The 15,488-nt window shown below is 40.6% G+C and overlaps 2 pseudogenes across 1 annotated transcript in view; both read right to left on the bottom strand.

Moving 5' to 3' along the window:
* Positions 1–3,890, bottom strand: part of LOC100415601 (histone-lysine N-methyltransferase SETD1B-like) — a 40,337-nt pseudogene extending 36,447 nt beyond the window's left edge.
* LOC103793660 (serine-rich coiled-coil domain-containing protein 2) overlaps positions 1–15,488 on the bottom strand; it is a 123,927-nt pseudogene that overhangs the window by 74,018 nt on the left and 34,421 nt on the right. The window contains exon 3 of the transcript XR_013524835.1: positions 14,801–14,903. The product of XR_013524835.1 is annotated as a serine-rich coiled-coil domain-containing protein 2 (transcript). The remainder of the gene's footprint in view (positions 1–14,800; positions 14,904–15,488) is intronic.

Here is a 15,488-nt window from a genome sequence, read left to right as displayed (position 1 = left end):
CAAATTAATAACTTGATGAAATACGACAACTGACTGGATGGGACTGAAAGACAGCTATCTGAAGCAATATTAAGAGAAAAAGGGGTATCTCTTAAGGAAAACTAGTGGCTTATGGGAATAATTGTGATAAAATGACAGGCTTTGAATCTTAAGTTTCATATATCAGCAGGGTAGACGGGATAGATATATGTACTTATTCTATATCCAACAGATAGGTAACAGGGCAAGCTGTCAAAAAAGGGCTAGTCCAGCCAGTCAGATGTGAGAGTCAACCTGCAGTAAGTTAAGAACTAAAACCTTGACTGTAGATGAGTTTATGGGAATACAGAGCCAATGACTAGACCCTGGTGTTCCAGCAGCAAGGGAGGGCAGGAAGAAGAAATGGATCTGGAGAAACAGGCCAAACAAGGAAGGGCCACTCAAAGCGGAGAAATCAGAGAACGGAGGATCAACAAAGCCAAAAGAGGCAAGGATATATAAAGGATTTGCAGCATTAAAAGGAACGATTAAAAAAAAAAATCCTCAGAACAATGGAAGACAGCTATCTGAAGAAAAGCAACAAACTCAGAAATTGTTTTTTTTTTCCTCCCGCCTTAAATGGGTTTTTTCATAACATACCTTTCATCTATCTATTCCAGTGCCTCGAACCCAGAAATGGCCCTATGAACCTAAGAAGAACCCAAACTCAACTGCCACCTAAAAACATGGAATTTCCCATATTTCTCTCTATTAATGGCAGCCACAAGTGAGCACTCCGCAGCCAAAACTTAAAATACTTGTTTCCCATTTCAAGTCTTTCAGAAAGTTCATTTGCTAAACGAAAATAATCACTTCTCAGATTCATCATATACTCAATTCCACACCATTTAAACTATTTCAGAGTTCTCTTTATTTTAACAATCTATTGTTAATAATACCCTTGGTAACTACAAAAGCCTTTCAGGATGATACAGTCTTGACAAGATATAATTGTTAATCTGTAATAATTGGGTGGAAAGCTAGCCTGCATTAATTAAAGAATTTTCAAATGACTTATTGCTAGCAATATAGACACAGAACTGCCAACCGTTACTGGGATTAGTTTTTAAAATACAAACATTATATGAAACAACGTTGATTAGGGAAATCAGTCTTATCTAAAAGTATTTTGTTTCTTTAATAGATTTTACTTTATTATTTCAGTAATTGTATAGTAGCAATAAAATTTATTGCTAATTATACATTTATTAATATAATAAATACTATATTAGTACATATACTGACTTCTCTAAGTAAAGAGAGATTAATGCCCAAACCCTACCTTAAAGAATATGACCACAAAGAGTTCTGTGGAGAAATGTCTATGCCCAGTGTGGCTGAAGGCTCAAGACAGATCACTTCAGGCAGGCACATACTCTCTGGAAGCTTATGCCATTTTAGTGAAGCTGGGCAAGAGACGTCACCTCATTCATCTTTGTATGCTCACCATCTCTTCAAAAGGCCTGACATACACCAAATGCTCAATCAAGATTTGTTGGGTTGAACCAAACATATTTCATCTTTTTAAAAAATGAAATATAAAATGCTACAAATAAAAATACTAAGTTTGTCTTGCCTATGCCTTCCTTCCTTCCTTCCTTCACTTGAACACTGGGGTGGAGACTTGGGTGAGGAACTATGGCACACACTGAGGCTCTGGAGACAAGCCTGTTCTCGTCCTGTTGGGTCTCACAGCCTCTCAGGGAGAAAGACACATAAGGCAACAATTGCAGTTGTATAAAAAGCATAGTAGGAGAAGCAAGGACCAGGGACTGCAGGGAGTAAAGGAGGCCCTTGGCTGCCTGAGCAAACCGCAGAGCAGAGAGGCCTCCCACAGTCTTCTCAAACACAGGTCACCTGGAAGGAGCCTGAGGAATACCAATTATTTCGGGTCACCTGATTTCAAATTCTATTTAGAAAAAAAATTGGTATCTGGAACCAGTGGATTGGGGCGGGGGTGGTGTGACAGAGGCTATAAACTAAATCCAAACTCATTCAGCTGTCAGACCTAGAGTTTCTAAATGCCGGATATAATGGTGCTTACAAAATGTCATATAACACTAGGAAACCCCAAACACAAACCTTGTATTTCTAACTTGGTGAGAAATACATGGCCACCACACATGGTAGTGAAGAATAAAAATGGAGGCTGGGAAACAGAATTAGCATCAGTCACTTAATAGCTCCAGACCACTGATAAGAACCACCTGAAACTCATTTTGCCAGCAAAATGAATTCATTCATTACAAAACTTACTGTAATATGTGTCAGACACTGTTCAGAACTAGGCCTCAAACATAAAAGACAATGCCCCTTGCCCTCATGGAGCTTGTATTTTAGCAGGTATGACAAATTATAGAAAATAGCATTAGAGGGAAAGTCCTATTACAAAGAGAGCATAAAGAGGTTAAAGTTTGTCTTAAATAGGGATGAGAGGATACTTTTTCTGACAGAAAAAGCTCCTCCAAGGAAGTCAAATTTGAGCTGAAACCTGAATGAAGCAAGTTAAGGGAAGATATTAAGAAAGCAGTCAACGGGTGGATCACGAGGTCAAGAAATCAAGACCATCCTGGTCAACATGGTGAAACCCCGTCTCTACTAAAAATACAAAAAATTAGCTGGGCACGGTGGCACGTACCTGTAATCCCAGCTACTCAGGAGGCTGAGGCAGGAGAATTGCCTGAACCCAGGAGGCAGAGGTTGCGGTGAGCCGAGACCACACCATTGCACTGCAGCCTGGGTAACAAGAGTGAAACTCCATCTCAAAAAAAAAAGAAAGCAGTCAAGACAAAGAAAATGTACCACATGCAAAGCATGTACAAACTCAGCATGTTTAAAAAATAGCAAAGGTCAGTCTAGAGGAGCAAATGAATAAACACTGGATGGAAGGTGAGGTTGGAATACTGATTTTTTTCTTTTGTGTGTGTGTGTGTGTGTGTGTGTGTGTGTGTGTGTGTGTGACGCTAAACCACTAGAGGGTTTTGAAAACAAGAGTGACATGATTCACGTTTCAAAGGATTACTGTGGTTCCTCTGCTCTCATGGAGAATAGATCAGAGCAAGGAAACTACAGAAGCAGAAAGACCACCTATGAAGCTATCAAGTGTGGTCCAGATGAAGCATGACAGACAACTGAACTAAAGAGCCAGAAGTACCACCACACCCATAAGAGGGCTGGAACTCCCAACTTCAACCCCCTCCCTTTAAAAAAATCTACACAAGGCCAGGCACGATGGCACATGTCTATAATCCCAGCACTTTGGGAGGCCAAGGCAGGTGGACTGCTTGAACCCAGGAGTTTGAGACCAGCCTGGGCAACACGGAAAAACCCCATCTCTACCAAAAATACAAAAATTAGCCAAGCATGGTGGTACACACCTATATCCTGGCTACTCAGGAGGCTGAGGTGGAAGGAATGCTGGAGCCCAGGAAACTGAGTCTGCAATGAACTGAGACTGTGCCATTGCTCTCCAAGCTGGGTGACAGAGCAAGACCCTATCTCAAAAAAAAAAAAAAAAAACTACACAAAGTGCCTGAGGAAAAGAGAGGCTCAATCAGTATTACTCATAGCTCATTCCTGCTTGAAATGCTTTGAGAGTATCTTGCTGAGACCCATCTGTAAAGCCAGGACACCAAACGGACAAAGCCAAGTGCCACAGATAGATGGAGGAGGGGCCTAGAGCCTAAAGGACAGTTTAGGAATACATTCTTGTCAGGATCCATGGCCCCAGTGTCTGCCATGCCCTCATGGGCAAGTCTCAGAAGCAGCACACTGAAAGCTTCTCTGACAGCAGATGCCCACGTGTGCCCAGGGAGCACCACCAGTCTAATGTGTGGGGATGGAGGGAGGGGGTGATTAGGAGCTGCTGCCATCATACCCTACTCCCACTTGCCGCTGCTTTGGGGTTCTCAGTTCTAAAGGAAGCAAGCTGATTACACACTGGTCCCTAAAAGCTCGCATTCTTGGCCACACGACCACCATCCGTCATCAGGTATTGGTGACATCCAAATTGTTTCACTAGAAGAATGCCATGCCCTCTGTCCTGGGGCAAAGAGAAACTTAGAAGTTAGGTGACTTGTTCTGTGTTCCTTGTGGTTTTTAGACATAAGGAAAAGGCAGTCAGCGTTGTGCTATACAGCACCAAATGTTTCCTTTTTAATCCCCATTTCATCTAATCTCAGGATTGGTAAACTTTTTCTGTAAAGACTCAGATGGTAAATATTTTAGGCTTTGTGGGAAGTATGGTTACCATTGCAACTACTCATTTCTCTTCCTTTGTAGCACAAAAAACAGCCACAGACAATACAAAAAGAAATGCAAGTGACTACGTTCCACCAAAACTTGATTTACAACAGGCAGCAGGCCAGATCTGGCTCACACGCTGTAGCTTGCCAACCACTAGTCTATAACCTTTTAATGCAGTTTTTCAGAGGTCACACACGCCCTGAGACATCAACAAAAAACAGATTAAGAACCGCTGATTTAGAAGAAGAAACATGCCAACATACAGTGATGTAACAGGTGCTATAAATAGAAACATTTCAAAAGTGCTATGGCCTAACAGAAGAGAAAGAAAGAGAAGGAAGAAAATTTGCCAGAGGAGACTAGAAAGGCTACCCAAAGAAAGTAAAATTTACGATGAATTTCAAAAACCATGTAGGAGCTGTCTAGGAAGACGAGATAAAGTCACTCCAAGGAGGGGAAAGGATGAGCCAAGGCACAGAACTGAACAAACATGGTGTATTCATGGACTAACGTGCCATGGCTTCTGGACATAGAGGAGTACCAAGGATTTCAGCCTTTCTACTCTAGACCAAGGGGGCCCATGAAAGGATTAATAACGTTATCTGTCCCATGTGCTTTCTGTACATGGTTGGTGAAGGTCAAATAAGATGATCATAAAAAAACTGTTCTCTCTAACACTAATGACCATATCTCCCCCTAGCAGTGAGGCCGTCCCTGACCATCCTAAATGAAATGTGAATTCTCCTGCCCTAACTCTCCTTATGTATCTTGTCGTGCTTTATTTTTTCCATAGCATCATTTACCGTCTGATACATATTTATTCATGTATGTATATTTAATACAACGCAGTACATGTTATACCTATATGTATACATAAAATTCTAAGAGTATATATTTATGTATTTATCTGAGTTCTTCTTTCCTCCCTACTGCTATGTAAGCTTCCTGAGAGGTGGGACCATATTTATTTAATGCTGTATCATTGCCTACAGGTGTGTCTCGTTGTTTTAGGTACTCAATAAATGTTGGCCAAATGAATGCACAGATTCCTTTCTGGACTCTTTCTATAAACAATTTTTTTTTTTTTTTTTTTTTGAGACAGCCTGTTGCCCAGGCTGGAGTGCAGTGGTGCACTCTCAGCTCACTGCAACCTCCGCCTCTGGGTTCAAGCAATTCTCCTGCCTCACCCTTCCCAGTAGCTGGGATTACAGGCACCCGCCACCACGCCAGGCTAACTTTTTTTGTATTAGTAGAGACAGTTTCACTACTATCATGTTGGCCAGGCTGGTCTCGAACTCCTGACCTGAGGTTATCCACTTGCCTTGGCCTCCCAATGTGCTGGAATTATAGGCATGAGTCAGAGCACCTGGCCTGACAATCTGTCTTTCTACAATTAATCTTAAATACTTAAGATGACTAGATAAGAAATTAATTAAAAGATCTAGAGTCTAATGGTCTGCATATGCCAAATGTTCAGTTCAGTTGTCCGCAAAAAGTCACTTTAAAAAATAAGACTAAGACTCAGTGCCTAACAACTTCACCCCTATTTATATAACCTAGGGGCTTTACCTGTATCTGTCGCAGCTGGAAAATACTAAGATACTCTCCACATCCTGCAAAATAAAACGCATTCTCAAAAACAGCCGACAAAGCCATTTTTATAAATCTTTCCTTAAAAGATACCTCAGAGTATCTCAAGCAACATGAACAGAAATCTACCAAGAAATGTATTGACTTTTACATAAAGTCATTCCAGATATACTTAGATTGACTTCACTGTTACAAAATATTAACGGATTTTAATTGGCATTTTTATTTAAACTAGACTAATCTTTTGCCAGATAAAGATACTGGCCAATGAAATCCCTATAACCTGTCTTCTTCATTTTTAATCAGGTTATGTGTATATTCCTGCCAAAACATACCCCCTTTTTTCTTTTAATCTTATTACTGGACTGCTTCAAGGTTTCCTAGCATACCCTTTCTCAATGCCAATACAAAACTATTGTTTCAAATACTACTACCAGTCACAGCCCAAATTCATACTGCCTTCCAGCTTCATAATTCTGCAACACTAGGATACAGGATAATTGTTAAAAGATGTCCAGGCACCACCTATTTGGTCCATTAAAACAAAGCCAGCAGATGGCGCTCAATAAATCTACCAAAGTTCTGAGTCTATGGAGTAGTTTTATAGACTGTTATAACAGGAGAACTTTATGAAACACTGAAGTTTGAATATCATTTAATGTATGAACCCCTTAAATGATAAATATTTCTTAAAAGGAAGAAAATGTTGAAAATTTTTAAGAATATAAGTTCTTTTTGTTTCAATGTACAATCCTGCCTTTCAAGTCTATTTTTGTCCAGCAAAGCTAAATTGTTCAGATGGTGTTGGCTTTCCCACTGGCTTTAAAACACACACGTTCACACACACACAAGAGCGAGAGCAAGCGAGAAAGCAAGTGTGTCTCCACCTCTGAAAAATGTTTCACAACTCTCTGGAACTGTTAGAATTATCAATTAGGTCAATACTTAAAGAGTATTCTCCCTTTTGCTAACAAGACCAGATATTTGGTTAAAATGCAGACACATAAGGATTTTTATTGATTTTTTTTTTTTTTTTTTTGAGACACGGTCTTGAGCCCTGTCGCCCAGGCTGGAGTACAATTGTGTGACTGTGGCTCACTGCAGCTTCCATCTTCCAGGCTCAAGCAATCCTCCCATCTCAGCCTCCAAAACAGCTGGGTGCACGCCACCATGTCTGGCTAATTTTTTCTATGTGTTTGTTGAGACAATGTCTCACTATATTATCTAGGAAGATCTCAAACCCCCCTGGGCTCAACCTATCCGCCCACTTCAGCCCCCAAAGTGCTGGGATTACAAGCATGAGCCACTGTCCCTAGCCTTTATTAATTATCTATAAAAATTTAATGAAAGACCTGAAGTGATTAGATAAAAATCAATCTCTGGCTTCCCATTCCTTACTCCTTATCTCCTCTCTCTTCTCCCAGAGAGCATGGTTGAAGATTATACTCTGCTACTTTGCTGCTGATTGAAAAGGTGACATTCTGTCATTAAAATCTAAATATCTGACTTTTGTTCTCACCTGTATCTTACAGATAGTTACACACCTACCTTTCTTCATTATTTATTACACTCAATTATCTTGTTTTTGCTCCTGTCATCAGTGAAGTTAGGACTTCAGGCTTCAAAGCTGGCCTCCACACACTAGGAAGCAGAGTCTCCAAAATACAATCTGATCAAGCTACTCTCCTGATAAAATCCTATGCCCGAGCATGTCCCTTTAACTCCCAGCACACAAAGCCCCCACAACCTAGCCCTCACTAATACCCCCAGCATCCTCTCCCTCACAGAGCCTCTCCTCAGACACTTTGCTACAAGCATACCAAGCCACTGCCAGTTCAAGAACACACGTTCAAGGTTCACTCTTACCACCTGTCTCACTAGTTGGCCATGCTGCTCTAGTAAGAGCTAATTACAGATTTCTGAATTATAGATTCAGTGGGCAGACTTTACAAATCTACCTAATAGTCTCATCTCAGGAGACAATTTTCAAAGAGAGCAATGAAAATCTTATAATCAACATACTAGAACTTTAAAATATAAACCTTCCTGTCTCAGTTTCTCTATCTGTAAAATAAGAAAACAACTGCTCCTAATTCATAGGTTTTCCAGACCAATAAAATGAGGTCAGTATATTAAGAAGCAAGCAAATATAGAGTTCCAAGTAAATAACTCACACACCCTACAGAAGTACAAGGCTATTGTGGCTGAAATTCAGTTTTTCACCTAGTTTCAGTCCCAGGTTTTCACTAGGAGGATATCTCTTAGAGGCTCTATCTCAAAGATCAAAGCCAAGTGATACATTGTCCCAGGTCAAAAAGTCCCCCTGTGTGGTTTCATTTATTGGCTGATGAACTACAGTGACCTTCCCTTTGAGGTCATAAATCTTAACCAAAAAGAAAAATCTCATCTTTGGCAAATCAGACATGATTATCCATGCATGAGGCAACACCCTTTCCCAAAGAACAACTTTAATTCTACTTTGAAACAGTAAAAAACACTAGCATTTATCATGTACAAAGTCCTGTGATAGAAGCTGAAGTAAAAATGAGAGCAATAAAATAATTCAAACACAAAGCCCCTGCCCTCAAGAAACATAGTAAATGGAAAAGGCATCCATACAAATGTGCATCTAAAGTACTCAAGGTCTGCACACAGTAAAGTGTGCGCAGAGTAGGTGGGGCATGGGAGTAGGAGTGAGGATGAAGCTCAGGAGGGGCTCCACAGAGTCAAGTGGCAGGAAATGAATCCTGAAAGATGAATGTTTTTCTTTGTGCATGTGCTGGGGATTGGTGGGGCTGGTTGGTGTGATTCAGAGAGAAGAAGAAAGCTGTAACAGTTTCACATGGCTGAAGGCTAGCTTACATAGGGAGTTGGAATTGGTTTACCTGAAGTACCACTGACTCAGTGTGGGATCCATAACTAGGGACTTTTAAACTCTGAATGCTGACATCCAAATACTGCTTTCATTCATCCTGTCCAAAAATCAGTCGCGGCAGCCCATCTACAACCTCACTCCAAAACCTACTGCTCTTACCAGTTCCATTTGCAACATAATCTGAGCTGCTGCTACTACTGCAAAGCATATGGGGCCTTAATTATCTACAATTGCATAAGGAAGAATTCATGAAAAATTCTAACTGACATAAAAATACCATGAAAAATATTAAGTGTTAACTCCCTTAATTGTCCACTGAAAATCACTGCTAGCTCTTATAAAGAGATACCCAACCCTGTATTCAACAGTATACACACCTTGACCTTATTCTGAGTCTATAACATAGTGATAATTTACTCACAAAGCTAGCCTTAAAAAAAAAAAAAAACAAACCATAGATCTGTCCTTTTGAAATAACATCTCACTTAATATGTGTACCTTCCCACGCATCTTCACAGGCAACCATTGCTGATGGGTTACACAGTCAGCGTGTTGAAAAATATAAATGTACCCAAATGGTTCCAACTTAATTCATAAGAGGTTTTTAAAACTATCCTTCTTGTTCATTTGATTTATATGCTTAAACTTTGGAGTGCATCAGAATCATGTGAAGGGCTTAAAGTGGCTTTTTGGGCCCCACCCTCAGGGATTTAGGTCTGGAATGGGGCCTAAACCCTTGCATTTCTACCAAGCTCCTAGTGATGCTCATGCTGCTGCTACTGGTTGCGGACCTCACATTGAGAGCCAATGCCCTGGAGGAGGCCAGGTGGCAGTCATTCCAGGTCACCCCACATACCAATTACCACCGAGAGTAAGCAAGTCTTATAGGATGTATGTCTTACGTTTGAAAAAGAGATGGCAAATGGAGTTCAGTGCTGAAGACAACCTCTAAATGTAGATGTGATGTCGCATCAAGCTTCAGATGACCAGATCAAGAAATCACAGTATCAATCTGAGGAGCAGATAGTGAAACCATCCTCACACGCAGAGATAAAATGGGAAAGCAAAGCTTTTAGTTCGCATTACTGCTTCACCTCTTCCTAGCTATGTTCCTTCATCTATAAAATGGATCTCACATGGGTGAGGAGATAAAGTACCTAAGTCACCTTACAAGGAAGGTGTTCAGTAAAAGGTAGTTGCTACCTAAGCTAACAAGGGGAAGAGCTCTCAGTGCTCTCAGCTCAAGTATTTATGCAGAAAATGAAAGACAAAGCCACACAATGTAATTTTTACATGCTTTCAAACTAGGCCAAAATAAAGGAGGTAGGTCTCTTTTTAAAACTCACTGTATCTGAAGTTTTTATCCATGATCTGGCTCATTGTGCCTTATCTATGTATCACCTCATTTAATCCTTATACCACACTCTAAGGTTGTAAAAACATGACTGTTCTCCATGACCAGGCTTCCAAGGCAGATCCTCCTCCAAACTGTTTGCTCATTGATACTACACCATTCTCCCTCTGTCTCTCACACTGAAACCCTCAGTGGCTATGTCCGTAGCTCTTTGATGCTTTCAGTCATTCTACCAGGCAAAATCCAAATGTTCTTCCTTCACAACAGCTTAATCATCCCCAGATCTCATTCTGTATGCTTTAACGGTGAAGTGACAGGCCTACTTACTTGATAACCTTTCACTCCTACTCTATTTTGGGCATGACTTCCATCATACTACTATTTGCCAAGTCAAAAGATCTCCAGTTGCTCTTCACACTGTTAACCTGTGTAAAAGCCTGTATTTCCTTTATCAGTGCTGATCAACAGAATTTTCTGCGATGATGGAAATATTTTCTATCTGCACTCAATATGGTAGCCACTAGCTATGTGTAGCAACTGAACAATATTTCAGATGAAGAGAATTTTTTTTTTTTTTTGAGATGGAGTTTCATTGTTGTTGCCCAGACTGGAGTGCAATGGCACAATCTCGGCTCACCGCAACCTCCGCCTTCTGGGTTCAAGCAATTCTCCTGCCTCAGCCTCCCGAGTAGCTGGGACTACAGGCACGCGCCACCATGCCCAGCTAATTTTTGTATTTTTAGTAGAGACGGGGTTTCACCTTGTTGACCAGGATGGTCTCGATCTCTTGACCTCGTGATCCATCCACCTTGGCCTCCCAAAGTGCTGGGATTACAGGCATGAGCCACCGCGCCCGGCCGATGAAGTGAATTTTTAACTTTATTTCACATTACTTAAACAGCCACACGTGGCTAATTACTACATTACTGAACAGAGCAGCTATATAATCTCATCTCCAAGTATACTTCAATGTTAGCTGCCCACCCTAGTCAAGCAAACTCTCACCACAACTGGTAACACTCTTCCATGCCTCACTCCAAAGACTGTACTTCCTCCTCTCACTCTGCTCTTCCCTGTCTCCACAGCTATCTATCCAGGCTGGTAGAGCCCCCATCTTTTCTGAAGGCTTCCCAATAAAATCTGCCAATATTTAATTCCTCTCCCTGCTAAAACAATCACTGTCTGCCCAGCTCATCTAGCACTCCAATTGATATTGCTTGCACTGTAATTTATCTACTCATGCATCTGAGCCCCTGCCTCCCCGTGAAAGAACCTTTTCCTCTAAGATCAGATCTCCCATTCATCCAACAGGTGCTTCACAAATACTTGTTTTAAATGAATTAAAGGTACAGAGTGCTATGTTTCAATCTTCCTTGGACAGCGAGACTTCTCTTCACTAGTATCAAACAGAAATTTTAATCCCCTCACTGTTATTTGACAGCTTGGGAAATACCAAGTTATTAAAAAAGCATCCTGTAAAAAGGCCCTGAAAAGTCTTTGACCACTGTACCTTTGTCTGTTCTAAAAATGCCAAGGAAAAATAAGAAAATGCTACTTACAAATGTAAAACCCATTAACTTCAAAGCATGTTTCTGGAAACTGATTAAAAAGTCCAACAGAAGAAAACTGAAATTCCTGCTCTGTAAAACTATCAAAAGCTAGATTGAGGAACCCCTGACTTCCATATTTCTCTGGCACTAGTGACAATATTCGTATTTAAATGGAGGTCTCAGATCTGGCTGCACAGGGCCAACAGTCCACAAGATGCTGGAGCAGATCCATCAGAAATGTATTGTTAAGGGAAAGGCAGGTAATCCATTTAAGAGATCAGGGGGCTAAGTCTCTTTGTATAAGCAAAATGTACCCTAACAGCCAAGCGAGAAGCACAGCCAGGTTATTTCAGAGCCTACTGTGGAAACACATTTCCTAGGAAGAATTCTAAAACTGGGCCATTACCAAATTAGTCTTCCCTATAAGGAGGCAACTGAGAACATTAAGCTGAGGTAACCTAATTCCTGTGGCCCTTCAAAAATTTAATTAATTTATGCAAACTGCATTTGTTCAGGAATAAATTTTTTTAACTGATAAAATTTTAAAGCCTCCTCCTCCTAATCACAGTATCTTTGCATGCACGCTCATCTTCTGGTATTGCTTGGGTTGTAAGGTCTGTTCTAATTAGCATAAACAAAACAGTATGTTAATCTACTGCACAAAGTCCAAGTCTTCAAGGAGGCTGAAAACGTGTCTGGAGTAAACAGAAACCCAATGTGGTGGCAGAAAATCACTCTGATAAGTTTTTCTCAAGATCTAAACGAAAGTCCAGTGGATGTGCTCTTCTGATTTCCCTTCTTTAAATGGGCTTTTTGGGGAAAAAAGCAAATAGGGGGAGGGCTTTGTAGCCACTCAGAAGATGTGAACCCTACATCCACTGCAGTTGTGCAACCTTAGACAACTTAGCTGCCCCTTTGAGTCCTCACTTCCCTGGCTGTAAAGTGGATATATAGTAACCAAACCTTTGTTGTCATGATTAAATCAGGCAGTGTGTATTAAGTGCTGGGCATGGTACCTTGTCAAGAGTAGGTTCTAACTTTTCCTTGGGAAAACAGAACATCATCATAAGGAATGGTCCCTATTCTAATAGAAATAGTTTAAAATCACTGGAGATTGTTTTGCACATTTTAAATAAAGAAAGACATCTAAGGCCGGGCGCAGTGGCTCAAGCCTGTAATCCCAGCACTTTGGGAGGCCGAGGCGGGTGGATCACAAGGTCAAGAGATCGAGATCATCCTGTTCAACATGGTGAAACCCCGTCTCTACTAAAAATACAAAAAATTAGCTGGGCATGGTGGCGCGTGCCTGTAATCCCAGCTACTTGGGAGACTGAGGCAGGAGAATTGCCTGAACCCAGGAGGCGGAGGTTGCGGTGAGCCAGGATTGGACCATTGCACTCCAGTCTGGGTAACAAGAGCTAAACTCCATCTCAAAAAAAAAAAAGAAAGACATCCAGTGCCAGATATTCTTTCTTATGATGTTCTTCTATTATCAGGATGTTTTGCCTCCTCCCAGAAACAGTTACATGCAAAAACATTTGGTACTCAGAGAAAACAAGAGAGGAAGGAGGACATAATCAACCAGATCTGTTGGGGTTCTGGAAATTTCTTTTGTAATTGGAATGGCTCTTCCCCTTGAAAATCTACTAAGTGTGGATTTTTTCCCAAACATATGGCACGTAATGATTATTATCCCACATATTACCTTGGAGAAATTTGAATCTCCCATCTGAGTATCTCACTGGTTTTAAAAAGTACTTAATTTGCAGGGGCAAAAATATGCTGTTTGGCTTTCCTGAGGGAGACACAGAGATGTGTTCAACAGACCACCAATCTTTAGAAACACAAAAAAAGCAAGTTTACAACTGAAAAATCTGAGCTATGCACCCTGAATATCTCCTCTTGAAATGTGTTATGGTCATTTAAGTTAGTGAATCATCATCATCCAATATAAACCAACAAGGTCTGTGTTAGGTAGAACCATCCACTCTGGAGTCACAGCTGCACATATCATTAACCAGGAGGGTCCAATGTCCATCGAAACATTCTGGAAACCAGTAAAGAACATTATTCTAACACAGAAAAAGCATCAAAGAACATGGGAGCTGAGCTTTACCAGAGAAATGCCTTATTGTTCGGGGGCCTTGGTCCTTTTCTCTTTGATCCATGGCTAATGTGTCATCATCCTCTTGAGGAATCTCTAAGTATAAAGATGAAACAGCTGAGCATATACTTTATTGAGTTGGCTATTACTGACTTTCCTCTATGAAAACTCACAAAACACATTTTATCTTCACTACTTCCTCCACTATAGACAGATTTCAAACAATGACTGTAAACTATTTTCCAATGTATCTATAGTCCATGAAGACAGTCTAATCCTCATCTGTTAACTCCACCAAGAAAAAAAGCACAATGCTATCTTTTTGAATATTCCTCTCTTCTTCATCTTCCAATTGCTACATTTTCTTAGCCCATTTGTTCTGAATCTTATACTACAAATTCTCTGTGCGTGTACTTTGAGTAATTAAATTCAAACCAATTAGGGACCTGACTCCTCTACACCAGGTAAGATAATTATCTGCAGATTCTGCTACCTGATCAGACCTACTGTAACCCACTGTGCAACTGTAGGCAAATTCCCCCAATCTCTCTCTGTAGTTCAGTTTCCTCACTCTTCCAGAAGACTGGGGCTCAACCACTCCTAAAATAGAATGATCCCTATGACTCATCAGATGTGTCACCAGTCCTGACCTCTCCCATAAAGTCTGTTCCCACATGCAGAGTTGACTGTGGGACATTCATTTGGGTGTAGTAAAATGATGAGAGGACAGAGGAAGTGACTTTCTCTGGCAGACATAGTATGGGATTCATCCAGGTCTCCTAATTCTTGACAGCTATTATTTCCTTGTACCTCGCAGAGCTTCAGGCCTGGCCTAGACACATGTCTTCCAGACTAAGCCTGGGGCCTGAGATAAGGGGCATCCAAAGACCCTTTCCTCCTCCTTCATCGGAAGTCTAAAAATCTTGTTTCCTTTTCAGCCTTTAGTCTGGAGGAGGATTTATTTACTGCTGCTAGTGTCTAGTTGCTAGGTTGCTAGATCTGGTAGGGCTTTAGAGTCTGGGAGTGCTGAAAGAGCCCATTCTGTTTGTTTTATAAATACCAACCTTTCCTTTGTGTGCTTGGCTTTTTTATCATCTGACAGCATCCCGCATCCTTTATCCCATCTGGGACAAGACTATGCTTTGTATCTTGACAGTGAGAAGAGCCCTAGAGATAAAAGGTACATGTACTATGTTCATAAAAAAATACAAGCAATCACATGGCTTGCTGTAAACAAATGGCTCAGATTATAAATCCCATAGAAACTAAGATAATTCAGGACTCAAGAGATACAGGCTCTATTTCTACTATGCTTCTTTAACTAAGTAAGTTAGTTATCTCACAGAATACATCTCTACAATAAAACTCTAACAAACACACTTAGCTATACTTCATACGGCAGATGCTGTAAGGATTTCCTTACAGTTTTAAAGAAGGTTCCACACGCACCATAAAGACGAGGTTATCACCTTCATTTCCCTGTTGGCCACATCTTCAGTAATAAAGATGACATCACTAACTATTCAGGGCCTACGCTACGTAGATTAATAAATGAAACCTGGAAAACAAATCAGTGAGCAACTTTTTAAAAAAGTAGCTCTGTTCAAATGAGGAAAAAAAAAAGTAGCTCTGTCAACAAGTGAATTTCACTAAAATTTTAGTAGTCTTATCTAAACTGTATTTCATTCACTCACTCAATTAATGTTTACTGAGTGCCTACTATACTCCATATTGAAAATGGCTGTCATAGCT

The sequence above is a fragment of the Callithrix jacchus genome, chromosome 12 (genome assembly GCF_049354715.1).
Source record: "Callithrix jacchus isolate 240 chromosome 12, calJac240_pri, whole genome shotgun sequence".
In the NCBI taxonomy this organism is placed as follows: Eukaryota; Metazoa; Chordata; class Mammalia; order Primates; family Cebidae; genus Callithrix; species Callithrix jacchus.
The sequence above is the reverse complement of the archived record's forward strand: the minus strand, read 5'-3'. Positions and strand labels throughout refer to the sequence as shown.